Source organism: Camelus ferus, chromosome 20 (assembly GCF_009834535.1).
Source record: "Camelus ferus isolate YT-003-E chromosome 20, BCGSAC_Cfer_1.0, whole genome shotgun sequence".
NCBI classification, from domain to species: domain Eukaryota; kingdom Metazoa; phylum Chordata; class Mammalia; order Artiodactyla; family Camelidae; genus Camelus; species Camelus ferus.
The window spans coordinates 363914-380143 of NC_045715.1; positions in this window are offsets into that span (position 1 = coordinate 363914).

A 16230-nucleotide genomic window follows, 5' to 3' on the forward strand; every position below is an offset into this window, starting at 1 on the left:
CCGATTTCTCAGGAAAAATCTTGGAGTGATTTCTAACCAAGGGAAATAATTTAAATAAATTCCTGGCGTGAAATTCCGTGTTCCGAACATGTTAATGCAGAAATATTCGAGATATCACTACAAATTTGTAGTATGTATTACAGAACTTTCATCACAATACATTGAATATTGATTCTTAGAAGTATTTTCTCAGATTTTGCAGCGTTTTCTAAACCAGGTTCAAAAATGACGAAGTTTTCGCAGAAAAACACTCTCGGAGCGAGTTCTACCCAATAGAGAAGTAATTTACATTGTTTCAATCACCGTGAATTCCACGTTCTGAACACGCTACATGCATCACGGATTAGAAAAAGATTCTTTAATATGTTGTGAATATGTGGATTAATGAACTTTCTTGCAACATAATGGCACACTTACACCTGCAAATATTTACTCCCTTTTTGCAGCTTTTTCCAAATTTCAGATTCGATAATCATGCATTTTCGCAGAAAAATTCTCTTCTAGCTCGTTCTACTGAATAGAATTGTAATTTACATAGTTTCATTACCGTGAAATTCCATTTTCCAAAAGCGCTACATGAATCACGGTTTAAAATAATTACTACACTGTTATTAACATGTGGATTACCGGACTTTCATTCACAGTCAAGGCATATTGACACTTAGAAGCATTTTCAGATTTCACAGGGTTCTCCTAATGGCAGTTTTCAAAATGAGGCACATTTCGCAGAAAAATTCTCTTCAAGCGAGTTCTACCCAATAGACATGTAACTTACATTGTTACCTTCACTAAGACATTCCGTATTCCAACACTTTAATGCATCACGAGTTCGACAAAGATTCTTAGTGAGTGTGAGCATGTGGATACCGAACTTTCATCCACATACAAGGCATATTTACACCTAGAAGTAGTTATTCTGATTTCGCAGGTTTTTCCTACATCCAGTTCGAAAATCATGAAATTTTCGCAGAACATACAATTCAAGCGAGTTCTATCCAGTAGAATTGTTATTTTCAGAGCTTCACTCACCGAGACATTCCTGTTCCGAAAACGTTACATTCATCACGGCTTCGACAAACATTATTTAATGACCGTGAGCATGTGGATTACCGATTTTTCAACCACAATACAAGCCTATTTACACTACATAGATTTACTTAGATTTCGCCGGTTTTCCTAAAGTCAGTTACAAATCAGGCAGTTTCCAGAAAAATTCTCTTGGTGCATGTTCTATCCAATAGACATCTCATTTTCATAGATACCATCACCGTAACATTCCGTGTTCCAAAACGGTACATGCACCACGGATTCAACAAATATTCACTGCTGAGTTCTTAGCATGTGAATTACACATCTTTAATAACCCATTGAAGACATATTGTCACCTTAAAGCATTTACTCAGATTTTGCAGCCTTTTCAAAACAGTTTCCAAACTGAGGCAGATTTTCAGTAAAATGCTCCTGGAGCGTGTTCTAACCAATAGATATGTAATTTACATAGTTTGCCTCACCGTGAAAGTCCATGTTCCGAACACGCTACATAATCACGGATTTGACAAACATTTTAATGAGTTGTGTACATGTGTTTATTACAGAACTTTCATCCACCATACAAGGCATATTTACACCTAGAAACATTAACTCCGTGTTCACAGCTTTTTGTTACTGTTGCAGAAATCAGGCAGTTTTCAAAGGAAAAAACTGTTGGAGCTTGTTCAACCAATAGAAATGTAAATTACATTGATTCTCCGCTGTGAAATTACGTGTTTCGAACACGCTACATGCAGAAAAGTTCGACAAAAATACACTACAGTGTTGTTTGCATGTGGATTACAGGACTTTCATCACAGTAGTAGGCATATTGATGCTTAGAAGCTTTTTCTCTGATTTCACAGAACTTTCGAAATGCCAGTTTCGAAAATGAGGCCGATTTCACGGCAAAATCTCTTGGAGCGTGTTCTAACCACAAGACTGTAATTTACATGGATTCGCTCACCGTGAAATTCCGTGTCGAACACACTTCATGCATGTCGGATGCGAAAAATATTCACTACAGAGTTGTTAGCAAGTGGATTACAGCACTTTCATCCACCATACAAGGCTTACTGACACTTTGAAGAATTTCTCAGATTTCACACTTAGTTTAATGCCAGTTTTGAAAATGAGGCAGATTTGGCAGAAAAATGCTCTTGGAGTGAGCTGTACCCAAAAGATATGTAATTAACCTAGTTTCACACAACGTGACATTCTGTGTTCTGAGCACGTTACATGCATCTGGATTCAACAAATATTTTAATGAGTTGTGAACATGTGTATTACAGAACTTTCATCCAGCTTACAATGCATATTTATACATAGAAAGTTTTATTTTAATTTAGTAGATTTCTCATATTGTCAGAATCTAAAATCAGCAGTTTTTGCAGAAAAATCCTCTTGGAGCGAGTTACACCCAATAGACATGCAATTTACATAGAACACGTCATCGTGAAATTCCGTGTTCCAAAAAATCTACATGCATCACGGATTCGACATATATTCACTACAGAGTTGTTAGCATAAGGATTACCGAAATTTTATCCACCAAAACAGCCATACTGACACTTTGAATCATTTTCTCTGATTTTGCAGAGATTTTCAAACGCCAGTTTCAAAAATGAGGCAGATTTCACAGAAAAACCTCTTGAAGCGAATTCTACCCAAGAGACATGTATTTTAGATTGATTTGCTCACCGTGATATTCTGTTGTCCGAACACGCTTCACGTATCTCCGATTTGACAAATAATTTCTACAGAGTTGTTAGCATGTGGATTACCGAATTTTCATCCACCATAAAAGCCATGTTGACAATTTGAATAATTTTCTCACATTTCGAAAATTTTTCCTAATGCCAGGTTTGAAAAGGAGGCAGATTCGCAGAAAAATTCTCGTGGAGCGAGTACTTCCCAATAGAAATGTAATTTACATAGTTTCCCTCACAGTGACATTCCATTTTCCGAACACGCTACATGCATCCAGGTTTCAACAAAATTTCTCGAATGAGTTGTGAACATGTAGATTACAGAACTTTCATCCACCATACATGGCATATTTACAAGTAGAAACATTAACTCTGAATTTGCAGCATTTTCCTAATGCCAGTTTGGAAAATCAGGCCGTTTTCTCAGGGAAAAATTTTTGGAGCGAATTATAACCAATAGGTGTGTAATTTACATAGATTCCATCGCCGGGATTTTCCGTGATATGATCACACTGCATGCATAATGCTTTCTAAATATATTCACCACAGATTTGTTTGCATGTGGTTTTACGATCTTGCATCACAATACAAGGCATATTGACACTTTGAAGCATTTTCTCTGACTTTGCAGAGATTTTCAAACGCCAGGTTCAAAAATGAGGCAGATTTCTCAGAAAAAAACTCTTAGAGCAAATTCTACCCGAGAGACATGTATTTTACATGGATTCGCTCACCGTGATATTCTGTGTTCCGAACACACTTCACGTGTCTCGGATTCGACAAATATTCACTACAGAGTAGTTAGCATGCGGATTACCGAACTTTCATCCACCATAAAAGGCAGATGTACACCGAGAATCTAGTAATCTGGGTTCGCAGGATTTTGCTAATGCCAGTTTTGAAAATCAGGCCGATTTCTCAGGAAAAAACCTCTTGGAGTGATTTCTAACCAAGGGAAATGTAATTTACATAAATTCCCTGGCCGTGAAATTCCGTGTTCCGTACATGTTACATGCATAAAGGATTCGACTAATATTCACTACAAATTTGTTAGCATGTGGATTACCGAACTTTCATCACAATACATTGAATATTGATTCTTAGAAGTATTTTCTCAGATTTTGCAGCGTTTTTCTAAAAGCCAGGTTCAAAAATGACGAAGTTTTCACAGAAAAACACTCTGTGAGTGAGTTCTACCCAATAGAGAAGTAATTTACATTGTTTCAATCACCGTGAAATTCCACGTTCTGAACACGCTACATGCATCACGGATTAGAAAAAGATTCTTTAATATGTTGTGAATATGGGGATTACTGAACTTTCTTGCAACATAATGGCACACTTACACCTGCAATATTTACTCCCTTTTTGCAGCTTTTTCCAAACTTTAGATTCGATAATCACGCAATTTTCGCAGAAAAATTTTCTTCTAGCTCGTTCTACTCAATAGAATTGTAATTTACATAGTTTCATTACCTTGAAATTCCATTTTCCAAAAGCGCTACATGAATCACGGTTAAAAAATAATTACCTCACTGTTATTAACATGTGGATTACAGGACTTTCATTCACTAGTCAAGGCATATTGACACTTAGAAGCATTTTCTCAGATTTCACAGGGTTCTCCTAATGGCAGTTTTCTACATGAGGCACATTTCGCAGAAATATTCTCTTCAAGCGAGTTCTACCCAATAGACATGTAACTTACATTGTTACCTTCACTATGACATTCCGTATTCCGAACAATTTACATGCATCACGAGTTCGACAAACATTCTTTAATGAGTGTGAGCATGTGGATTACCGAACTTTCATCCACCATAAAGGCATATTTACACCAGAAGTAGTTAATCTGATTTCGCAGGTTTTTCTAAACATCCACATTCGAAAAACATGAACTTTTCACAGAAACATTCAATTCAAGCGAGTTCTATCCAACAAAATTGTTATTTTCAGAGCTTCACTCACCGAGACATTCCGTGTTCCGAAAACGTTACATTCATCACGGCTTCGACAAACATTTTTTAATGACCGTGAGCATGTGGATTACCGATTTTTCAACCACAATACAAGCCATATTTACACCTAGAAACATTTACTTAGATTTCGCAGGTTTTCATAACGTCAGTTACCAAAATCAGGCATTTTTGCAGAAAAATTCTCTTGGTGCATGTTCTATCCAATAGACATCTCATTTTCATAGATACCTTCACCATAACATTCCGTGTTCCGAAAATGGTACATGCACCACGGATTCAACAAATATTCACTGCTGAGTTCTTAGCATGTGAATTACATATCATTAATAACCCATTGAAGGCATATTGTCACCTTAAACCATTTACTCAGATTTTGCAGTGTTTTCAAAACACCAGTTTCCAAACTGAGGCAGATTTTTCAGTAAAATGCTCCTGGAGCGTGTTCTAACCAATAGATATGTAATTTACATAGTTTACCTCACCGTGACAGTCCATGTTCGGAACGCGGTACATGCATCACGGATTTTACATACATTCTTAATGAGTTGTGTACATGTGTATTACAAACTTTCATCCACCGTACAAGGCATATTGACACCTAGAAACATTAAAACTGAGTTCGCAGACATTTCCTAATAGCAGTTTCGAAAATCATACACTTTTCAAAGGAAAAAACTGTTGGAGCGTGTTCTACCCAATAGATATGTAAATTACATAGAAATCGTCATCGTGAAATTCCGTGTTCCGAAAAAGCTACATGCATCATGGATTCGAAAAATATTCACTACAGAGTGGTTAGCATAAGGATTACCGAACTTTCATCCACCATAAAAGCCATGTTGACAATTTGAAAAATGCCATGTTGGCATTTTCTCACATTTCGAAATTTTTTCCTAATGCCAGTTTTGAAAAGGAGGCAGATTCGCAGAAACATTCTCGTGGAGCGAGTACTTCCCAATAGAAATGTTATTTACATAGTTTCCCTCACAGTGACATTCCATTTTCCGAACACGCTACATGCATCAAGGTTTCAACAAACTTTCTTGAATGAGTTGTGAACATGTAGATTACAGAACTTTCATCCACCATACATGGCATACTTACAAGTAGAAACATTAACTCTGAATTTGCAGCTTTTTCCTAATGCCAGTTTGGAAAATCAGGCCGTTTTCTCAGGGAAAAAGTTTTGGAGCGAATTCTAACCAATAGGTGTGTAATTTACATAGATTCCATCGCCGGGATTTTCCGTGATATGATCACACTGCATGCATAATGCTTTCTAAATATATTCACCACAGATTGGTTTGCATGTGGTTTTACGATCTTGCATCACAATAAAAGGCATATTGACATTTTGAAGCATTTTCTCTGACTTTGCATAGATTTTCAAACGCCAGGTTCAAAAATGAGGCAGATTTCTCAGAAAAAACTCTTAGAGCAAATTCTACCCAAGAGATATGTATTTTACATAGATTGGCTCACCGTGATATTCTGTGTTCCGAACACACTTCACGTATCTCGGATTCGACAAATATTCACTACAGAGTAGTTAGCATGCGGATTACCGAACTTTCATCCACCATAAAACGCAGATGTACACCGAGAATCTATTAATCTTTGTTCGCAGGTTTTTCCTAACGCCAGTTTCGAAAATCAGGCCGATTTCTCAGGAAAAAACTCTTGGAGTGATTTCGAACCGAGGGAAATGTAATTTACATAAATTCCCTGGCCGTGAAATTCCATGTTCCGTACATGTTACATGCATAAAGTATTCGACAATATTCACTACAAATTTGGTAGTATGTTTATTACCGAACTTTCACCACAATATATTGAATATTGATTCTTAGAAGTATTTTCTCAGATTTTGCAGCGTTTTCTAAACGCCAGATTCAAAAATGACGAAGTTTTCGCAGAAAAAACTCTCTCGGAGCGAGTTCTACCCAATAGAGAATTAATTTACATTGTTTCAATCACCGTGAAATTCCACGTTCTGAACACGCTACATGCATCACGGATTTGAAAAAGATTCTTTAATATGTTGTGAATATGGGGATTACTGAACTTTCTTGCAACATAATGGCACACTTACACCTGCAAATATTTACTCCCTTTTTGCAGCTTTTTCCAAATTTCAGATTCGATAATCATGCAATTTTCGCAGAAAAATTCTCTTCTAGCTCGTTCTACTCAATAGAATTGTAATTTACATAGTTTCATTACTGTGAAATTCCATTTTACAAAAGCGCTACATGAATCACGGTTTACCAAATAATTACTACACTGTTATTAACATGTGGATTACCGGACTTTCATTCAGCAGTCAAGGCATATTGACACTTAGATGCATTTTCTCAGATTTCACAGGGTTCTCCTAATGGCAGTTTTCAAAATGAGGCACATTTCGCAGAAAAATTCTCTTCAAGCGAATTCTACCCAATAGACATGTAACTTACATTGTTACCTTCACTATGACATTCCGTATTCCAAACACTTTAATGCATCACGAGTTCGACAAAGATTCTTAGTGAGTGTGAGCATGTGGACTACCGAAATTTCATCCACAATACAAGGCATATTTACACCTAGAAGTAGTTATTCTGATTTCGCAGGTTTTTCCTTACATCCAGTTTCGAAAATCATGAAATTTTCGCAGAAGCATACAATTCAAGCGAGTTCTATCCAGTAGAATTGTTATTTTCAGAGCTTCACTCACCGAGACATTCCTTGTTCCGAAAATGTTACATTCATCACGGCTTCGACAAACATTATTTAATGACCGTGAGCATGTGGATTACCGATTTTTCAACCACAATACAAGCCGTATTTACATCTACATAGATTTACTTAGATTTCGCCGGTTTTCCTAACGTCAGTTACCAAAATCAGGCAGTTTCCAGAGAAAAATTCTCTTGGTGCATGTTGTATCCAATAGACATCTCATTTTCATAGATACCATCACCGTAACTTTCCGTTTTCCAAAAAAGGTACATGCACCACGGATTCAACAAATATTCACTGCTGAGTTCTTAGCATGTGAATTACACATCTTTAATAACCCATTGAAGACATATTGTCACCTTAAAGCATTTACACAGATTTTGCAGCATTTTCAAAACTCCAGTTTCCAAACTGAGGCAGATGTTTCAATAAAATGCTCCTGGAGCGTGTTCTAACCAATAGATATGTAATTTACATAGTTGCCTCACCGTGAAAGTCCATGTTCCGAACACGCTACATATATCACGGATTTGACAAACATTTTTAATGAATTGTGTACATGTTTATTACAGAACTTTCATCCACCATACAAGGCATATTTACACCTAGAAACATTAACTCCGTGTTCACAGCTTTTTGTTACTGCTGTTGCAGAAATCAGGCAGTTTTCAAAGGAAAAAACTGTTGGAGCTTGTTCAACCCAATAGAAATGTAAATTACATTGATTCTCTCGCTGTGAAATTACGTGTTTCGAACACGCTACATGCAGAAAAGGTTCGACAAAAATACACTACAGTGTTGTTTGCATGTGGATTACAGGACTTTCATCACAGTAGTAGGCATATTGATGCTTAGAAGCTTTTTCTCTGATTTCACAGAACTTTCGAAATGCCAGTTTCGAAAATGAGGCCGATTTCACGGCTAAAATCTCTTGGAGCGTGTTCTAACCACAAGACTTGTAATTTACATGGATTCGCTCACCGTGAAATTCCGTGTCGAACACACTTCATGCATGTCGGATGCGAAAAATATTCACTACAGAGTTGTTAGCAAGTGGATTACAGCACTTTCATCCACCATACAAGGCTTACTGACACTTTGAAGAATTTTCTCAGATTTCACACGTTAGTTTTAATGCCAGTTTTGAAAATGAGGCAGATTTGGCAGAAAAATGCTCTTGGAGTGAGCTGTACCCAAAAGATATGTAATTAACCTAGTTTCACACAACGTGACATTCTGTGTTCTGAGCACGTTACATGCATCTGGATTCAACAAATATTTTTAATGAGTTGTGAACATGTGTATTACAGAACTTTCATCCAGCTTACAATGCATATTTATACATAGAAAGTTTTATTTTGATTTAGTAGATTTCTCATATTGTCAGAATCTAAAATCAGCAGTTTTTGCAGAAAAATCCTCTTGGAGCGAGTTACACCCAATAGACATGCAATTTACATAGAACACGTCATCGTGAAATTCCGTGTTCCAAAAAATCTACATGCATCACGGATTCGACATATATTCACTACAGAGTTGTTAGCATAAGGATTACCGAAATTTTATCCACCAAAACAGCCATACTGACACTTTGAATCATTTTCTCTGATTTTGCAGAGATTTTCAAACGCCAGTTTCAAAAATGAGGCAGATTTCACAGAAAAACCTCTTGAAGCGAATTCTACCCAAGAGACATGTATTTTAGATTGATTTGCTCACCGTGATATTCTGTTGTCCGAACACGCTTCACGTATCTCCGATTTGACAAATAATTTCTACAGAGTTGTTAGCATGTGGATTACCGAATTTTCATCCACCATAAAAGCCATGTTGACAATTTGAATAATTTTCTCACATTTCGAAAATTTTTCCTAATGCCAGGTTTGAAAAGGAGGCAGATTCGCAGAAAAATTCTCGTGGAGCGAGTACTTCCCAATAGAAATGTAATTTACATAGTTTCCCTCACAGTGACATTCCATTTTCCGAACACGCTACATGCATCCAGGTTTCAACAAAATTTCTCGAATGAGTTGTGAACATGTAGATTACAGAACTTTCATCCACCATACATGGCATATTTACAAGTAGAAACATTAACTCTGAATTTGCAGCATTTTCCTAATGCCAGTTTGGAAAATCAGGCCGTTTTCTCAGGGAAAAATTTTTGGAGCGAATTATAACCAATAGGTGTGTAATTTACATAGATTCCATCGCCGGGATTTTCCGTGATATGATCACACTGCATGCATAATGCTTTCTAAATATATTCACCACAGATTTGTTTGCATGTGGTTTTACGATCTTGCATCACAATACAAGGCATATTGACACTTTGAAGCATTTTCTCTGACTTTGCAGAGATTTTCAAACGCCAGGTTCAAAAATGAGGCAGATTTCTCAGAAAAAACTCTTAGAGCAAATTCTACCCGAGAGACATGTATTTTACATGGATTCGCTCACCGTGATATTCTGTGTTCCGAACACACTTCACGTGTCTCGGATTCGACAAATATTCACTACAGAGTAGTTAGCATGCGGATTACCGAACTTTCATCCACCATAAAAGGCAGATGTACACCGAGAATCTAGTAATCTGGGTTCGCAGGATTTTGCTAATGCCAGTTTTGAAAATCAGGCCGATTTCTCAGGAAAAAACCTCTTGGAGTGATTTCTAACCAAGGGAAATGTAATTTACATAAATTCCCTGGCCGTGAAATTCCGTGTTCCGTACATGTTACATGCATAAAGGATTCGACTAATATTCACTACAAATTTGTTAGCATGTGGATTACCGAACTTTCATCACAATACATTGAATATTGATTCTTAGAAGTATTTTCTCAGATTTTGCAGCGTTTTCTAAAAGCCAGGTTCAAAAATGACGAAGTTTTCACAGAAAAACACTCTGTGAGTGAGTTCTACCCAATAGAGAAGTAATTTACATTGTTTCAATCACCGTGAAATTCCACGTTCTGAACACGCTACATGCATCACGGATTAGAAAAAGATTCTTTAATATGTTGTGAATATGGGGATTACTGAACTTTCTTGCAACATAATGGCACACTTACACCTGCAAATATTTACTCCCTTTTTGCAGCTTTTTCCAAACTTTAGATTCGATAATCACGCAATTTTCGCAGAAAAATTTTCTTCTAGCTCGTTCTACTCAATAGAATTGTAATTTACATAGTTTCATTACCTTGAAATTCCATTTTCCAAAAGCGCTACATGAATCACGGTTAAAAAATAATTACCTCACTGTTATTAACATGTGGATTACAGGACTTTCATTCACTAGTCAAGGCATATTGACACTTAGAAGCATTTTCTCAGATTTCACAGGGTTCTCCTAATGGCAGTTTTCTACATGAGGCACATTTCGCAGAAATATTCTCTTCAAGCGAGTTCTACCCAATAGACATGTAACTTACATTGTTACCTTCACTATGACATTCCGTATTCCGAACAATTTACATGCATCACGAGTTCGACAAACATTCTTTAATGAGTGTGAGCATGTGGATTACCGAACTTTCATCCACCATAAAGGCATATTTACACCAGAAGTAGTTAATCTGATTTCGCAGGTTTTTCTAAACATCCACATTCGAAAAACATGAACTTTTCACAGAAACATTCAATTCAAGCGAGTTCTATCCAACAAAATTGTTATTTTCAGAGCTTCACTCACCGAGACATTCCGTGTTCCGAAAACGTTACATTCATCACGGCTTCGACAAACATTTTTTAATGACCGTGAGCATGTGGATTACCGATTTTTCAACCACAATACAAGCCATATTTACACCTAGAAACATTTACTTAGATTTCGCAGGTTTTCATAACGTCAGTTACCAAAATCAGGCATTTTTTGCAGAAAAATTCTCTTGGTGCATGTTCTATCCAATAGACATCTCATTTTCATAGATACCTTCACCATAACATTCCGTGTTCCGAAAATGGTACATGCACCACGGATTCAACAAATATTCACTGCTGAGTTCTTAGCATGTGAATTACATATCATTAATAACCCATTGAAGGCATATTGTCACCTTAAACCATTTACTCAGATTTTGCAGTGTTTTCAAAACACCAGTTTCCAAACTGAGGCAGATTTTTCAGTAAAATGCTCCTGGAGCGTGTTCTAACCAATAGATATGTAATTTACATAGTTTACCTCACCGTGACAGTCCATGTTCGGAACGCGGTACATGCATCACGGATTTTACATACATTCTTAATGAGTTGTGTACATGTGTATTACAAAACTTTCATCCACCGTACAAGGCATATTGACACCTAGAAACATTAAAACTGAGTTCGCAGACATTTCCTAATAGCAGTTTCGAAAATCATACACTTTTCAAAGGAAAAAACTGTTGGAGCGTGTTCTACCCAATAGATATGTAAATTACATAGAAATCGTCATCGTGAAATTCCGTGTTCCGAAAAAGCTACATGCATCATGGATTCGAAAAATATTCACTACAGAGTGGTTAGCATAAGGATTACCGAACTTTCATCCACCATAAAAGCCATGTTGACAATTTGAAAAATGCCATGTTGGCATTTTCTCACATTTCGAAATTTTTTCCTAATGCCAGTTTTGAAAAGGAGGCAGATTCGCAGAAACATTCTCGTGGAGCGAGTACTTCCCAATAGAAATGTTATTTACATAGTTTCCCTCACAGTGACATTCCATTTTCCGAACACGCTACATGCATCAAGGTTTCAACAAACTTTCTTGAATGAGTTGTGAACATGTAGATTACAGAACTTTCATCCACCATACATGGCATACTTACAAGTAGAAACATTAACTCTGAATTTGCAGCTTTTTCCTAATGCCAGTTTGGAAAATCAGGCCGTTTTCTCAGGGAAAAAGTTTTGGAGCGAATTCTAACCAATAGGTGTGTAATTTACATAGATTCCATCGCCGGGATTTTCCGTGATATGATCACACTGCATGCATAATGCTTTCTAAATATATTCACCACAGATTGGTTTGCATGTGGTTTTACGATCTTGCATCACAATAAAAGGCATATTGACATTTTGAAGCATTTTCTCTGACTTTGCATAGATTTTCAAACGCCAGGTTCAAAAATGAGGCAGATTTCTCAGAAAAAACTCTTAGAGCAAATTCTACCCAAGAGATATGTATTTTACATAGATTGGCTCACCGTGATATTCTGTGTTCCGAACACACTTCACGTATCTCGGATTCGACAAATATTCACTACAGAGTAGTTAGCATGCGGATTACCGAACTTTCATCCACCATAAAACGCAGATGTACACCGAGAATCTATTAATCTTTGTTCGCAGGTTTTTCCTAACGCCAGTTTCGAAAATCAGGCCGATTTCTCAGGAAAAAACTCTTGGAGTGATTTCGAACCGAGGGAAATGTAATTTACATAAATTCCCTGGCCGTGAAATTCCATGTTCCGTACATGTTACATGCATAAAGTATTCGACAATATTCACTACAAATTTGGTAGTATGTTTATTACCGAACTTTCACCACAATATATTGAATATTGATTCTTAGAAGTATTTTCTCAGATTTTGCAGCGTTTTCTAAACGCCAGATTCAAAAATGACGAAGTTTTCGCAGAAAAACTCTCTCGGAGCGAGTTCTACCCAATAGAGAATTAATTTACATTGTTTCAATCACCGTGAAATTCCACGTTCTGAACACGCTACATGCATCACGGATTTGAAAAAGATTCTTTAATATGTTGTGAATATGGGGATTACTGAACTTTCTTGCAACATAATGGCACACTTACACCTGCAAATATTTACTCCCTTTTTGCAGCTTTTTCCAAATTTCAGATTCGATAATCATGCAATTTTCGCAGAAAAATTCTCTTCTAGCTCGTTCTACTCAATAGAATTGTAATTTACATAGTTTCATTACTGTGAAATTCCATTTTACAAAAGCGCTACATGAATCACGGTTTACCAAATAATTACTACACTGTTATTAACATGTGGATTACCGGACTTTCATTCAGCAGTCAAGGCATATTGACACTTAGATGCATTTTCTCAGATTTCACAGGGTTCTCCTAATGGCAGTTTTCAAAATGAGGCACATTTCGCAGAAAAATTCTCTTCAAGCGAATTCTACCCAATAGACATGTAACTTACATTGTTACCTTCACTATGACATTCCGTATTCCAAACACTTTAATGCATCACGAGTTCGACAAAGATTCTTAGTGAGTGTGAGCATGTGGACTACCGAAATTTCATCCACAATACAAGGCATATTTACACCTAGAAGTAGTTATTCTGATTTCGCAGGTTTTTCCTTACATCCAGTTTCGAAAATCATGAAATTTTCGCAGAAGCATACAATTCAAGCGAGTTCTATCCAGTAGAATTGTTATTTTCAGAGCTTCACTCACCGAGACATTCCTTGTTCCGAAAATGTTACATTCATCACGGCTTCGACAAACATTATTTAATGACCGTGAGCATGTGGATTACCGATTTTTCAACCACAATACAAGCCGTATTTACATCTACATAGATTTACTTAGATTTCGCCGGTTTTCCTAACGTCAGTTACCAAAATCAGGCAGTTTCCAGAGAAAAATTCTCTTGGTGCATGTTGTATCCAATAGACATCTCATTTTCATAGATACCATCACCGTAACTTTCCGTTTTCCAAAAAAGGTACATGCACCACGGATTCAACAAATATTCACTGCTGAGTTCTTAGCATGTGAATTACACATCTTTAATAACCCATTGAAGACATATTGTCACCTTAAAGCATTTACACAGATTTTGCAGCATTTTCAAAACTCCAGTTTCCAAACTGAGGCAGATGTTTCAATAAAATGCTCCTGGAGCGTGTTCTAACCAATAGATATGTAATTTACATAGTTGCCTCACCGTGAAAGTCCATGTTCCGAACACGCTACATACATCACGGATTTGACAAACATTTTTAATGAATTGTGTACATGTTTATTACAGAACTTTCATCCACCATACAAGGCATATTTACACCTAGAAACATTAACTCCGTGTTCACAGCTTTTTGTTACTGCTGTTGCAGAAATCAGGCAGTTTTCAAAGGAAAAAACTGTTGGAGCTTGTTCAACCCAATAGAAATGTAAATTACATTGATTCTCTCGCTGTGAAATTACGTGTTTCGAACACGCTACATGCAGAAAAGGTTCGACAAAAATACACTACAGTGTTGTTTGCATGTGGATTACAGGACTTTCATCACAGTAGTAGGCATATTGATGCTTAGAAGCTTTTTCTCTGATTTCACAGAACTTTCGAAATGCCAGTTCGAAAATGAGGCCGATTTCACGGCTAAAATCTCTTGGAGCGTGTTCTAACCACAAGACTTGTAATTTACATGGATTCGCTCACCGTGAAATTCCGTGTCGAACACACTTCATGCATGTCGGATGCGAAAAATATTCACTACAGAGTTGTTAGCAAGTGGATTACAGCACTTTCATCCACCATACAAGGCTTACTGACACTTTGAAGAATTTTCTCAGATTTCACACGTTAGTTTTAATGCCAGTTTTGAAAATGAGGCAGATTTGGCAGAAAAATGCTCTTGGAGTGAGCTGCACCCAAAAGATATGTAATTTACTTAGTTTCACACAACGTGACATTCTGTGTTCTGAGCACGTTACATGCATCTGGATTCAACAAATATTTTTAATGAGTTGTGAACATGTGTATTACAGAACTTTCATCCAGCTTACAATGCATATTTATACATAGAAAGTTTTATTTTGATTTAGTAGATTTCTCACATTGTCAGAATATAAAATCACGCAGTTTTTGCAAAAAATCCTCTTGGAGCGAGTTACACCCAATAGACATGCAATTTACATAGAACACGTCATCGTGAAATTCCGTGTTCCAAAAAATCTACATGCATCACGGATTCGACATATATTCACTACAGAGTTGTTAGCATAAGGATAACCGAAATTTTATCCACCAAAACAGCCATACTGACACTTTGAATCATTTTCTCTGATTTTGCAGAGATTTTCAAACGCCAGTTTCAAAAATGAGGCAGATTTCACAGAAAAATCTCTTGAAGCGAATTCTACCCAAGAGACATGTATTTTAGATTGATTTGCTCACCGTGATATTCTGTTGTCCGAACACGCTTCACGTATCTCCGATTCGACAAATAATTTCTACAGAGTTGTTAGCATGTGGATTACCGAACTTTCATCCACCATAAAAGCCATGTTGACAATTTGAATCATTTTCTACCATTTCGAAAGTTTTTCCTAATTCCAGTTTTGAAAAGGAGTCAGATTCGCAGAAAAATTCTCGTGGAGCGAGTACTTCCCAATAGAAATGTAATTTACATAGTTTCCCTCACAGTGACATTCCATTTTCCGAACACGCTACATGCATCCAGGTTTCAACAAAATTTCTCGAATGAGTTGTGAACATGTAGATTACAGAACTTTCATCCACCATACATGGCATATTTACAACTAGAAACATTAACTCTGAATTTGCTGCATTTTCCTAATGGCAGTTAGGAAAATAAGGCCATTTTCTCAGGGAAAAATTTTTGGAGCGAATTCTAACCAATAGGTGTGTAATTTACATAGATTCCATCGCCGGAATTTTCCGTGATACGATCACACTTCATGCATAATGCTTTGTAAAAATATTCACCACAGATTTGTTTGCATGTGGTTTTACGATCTTGCATCTCAATACAAGGCATATTGACACTTTGAAGCATTTTCTCTGACTTTGCAGAGATTTTC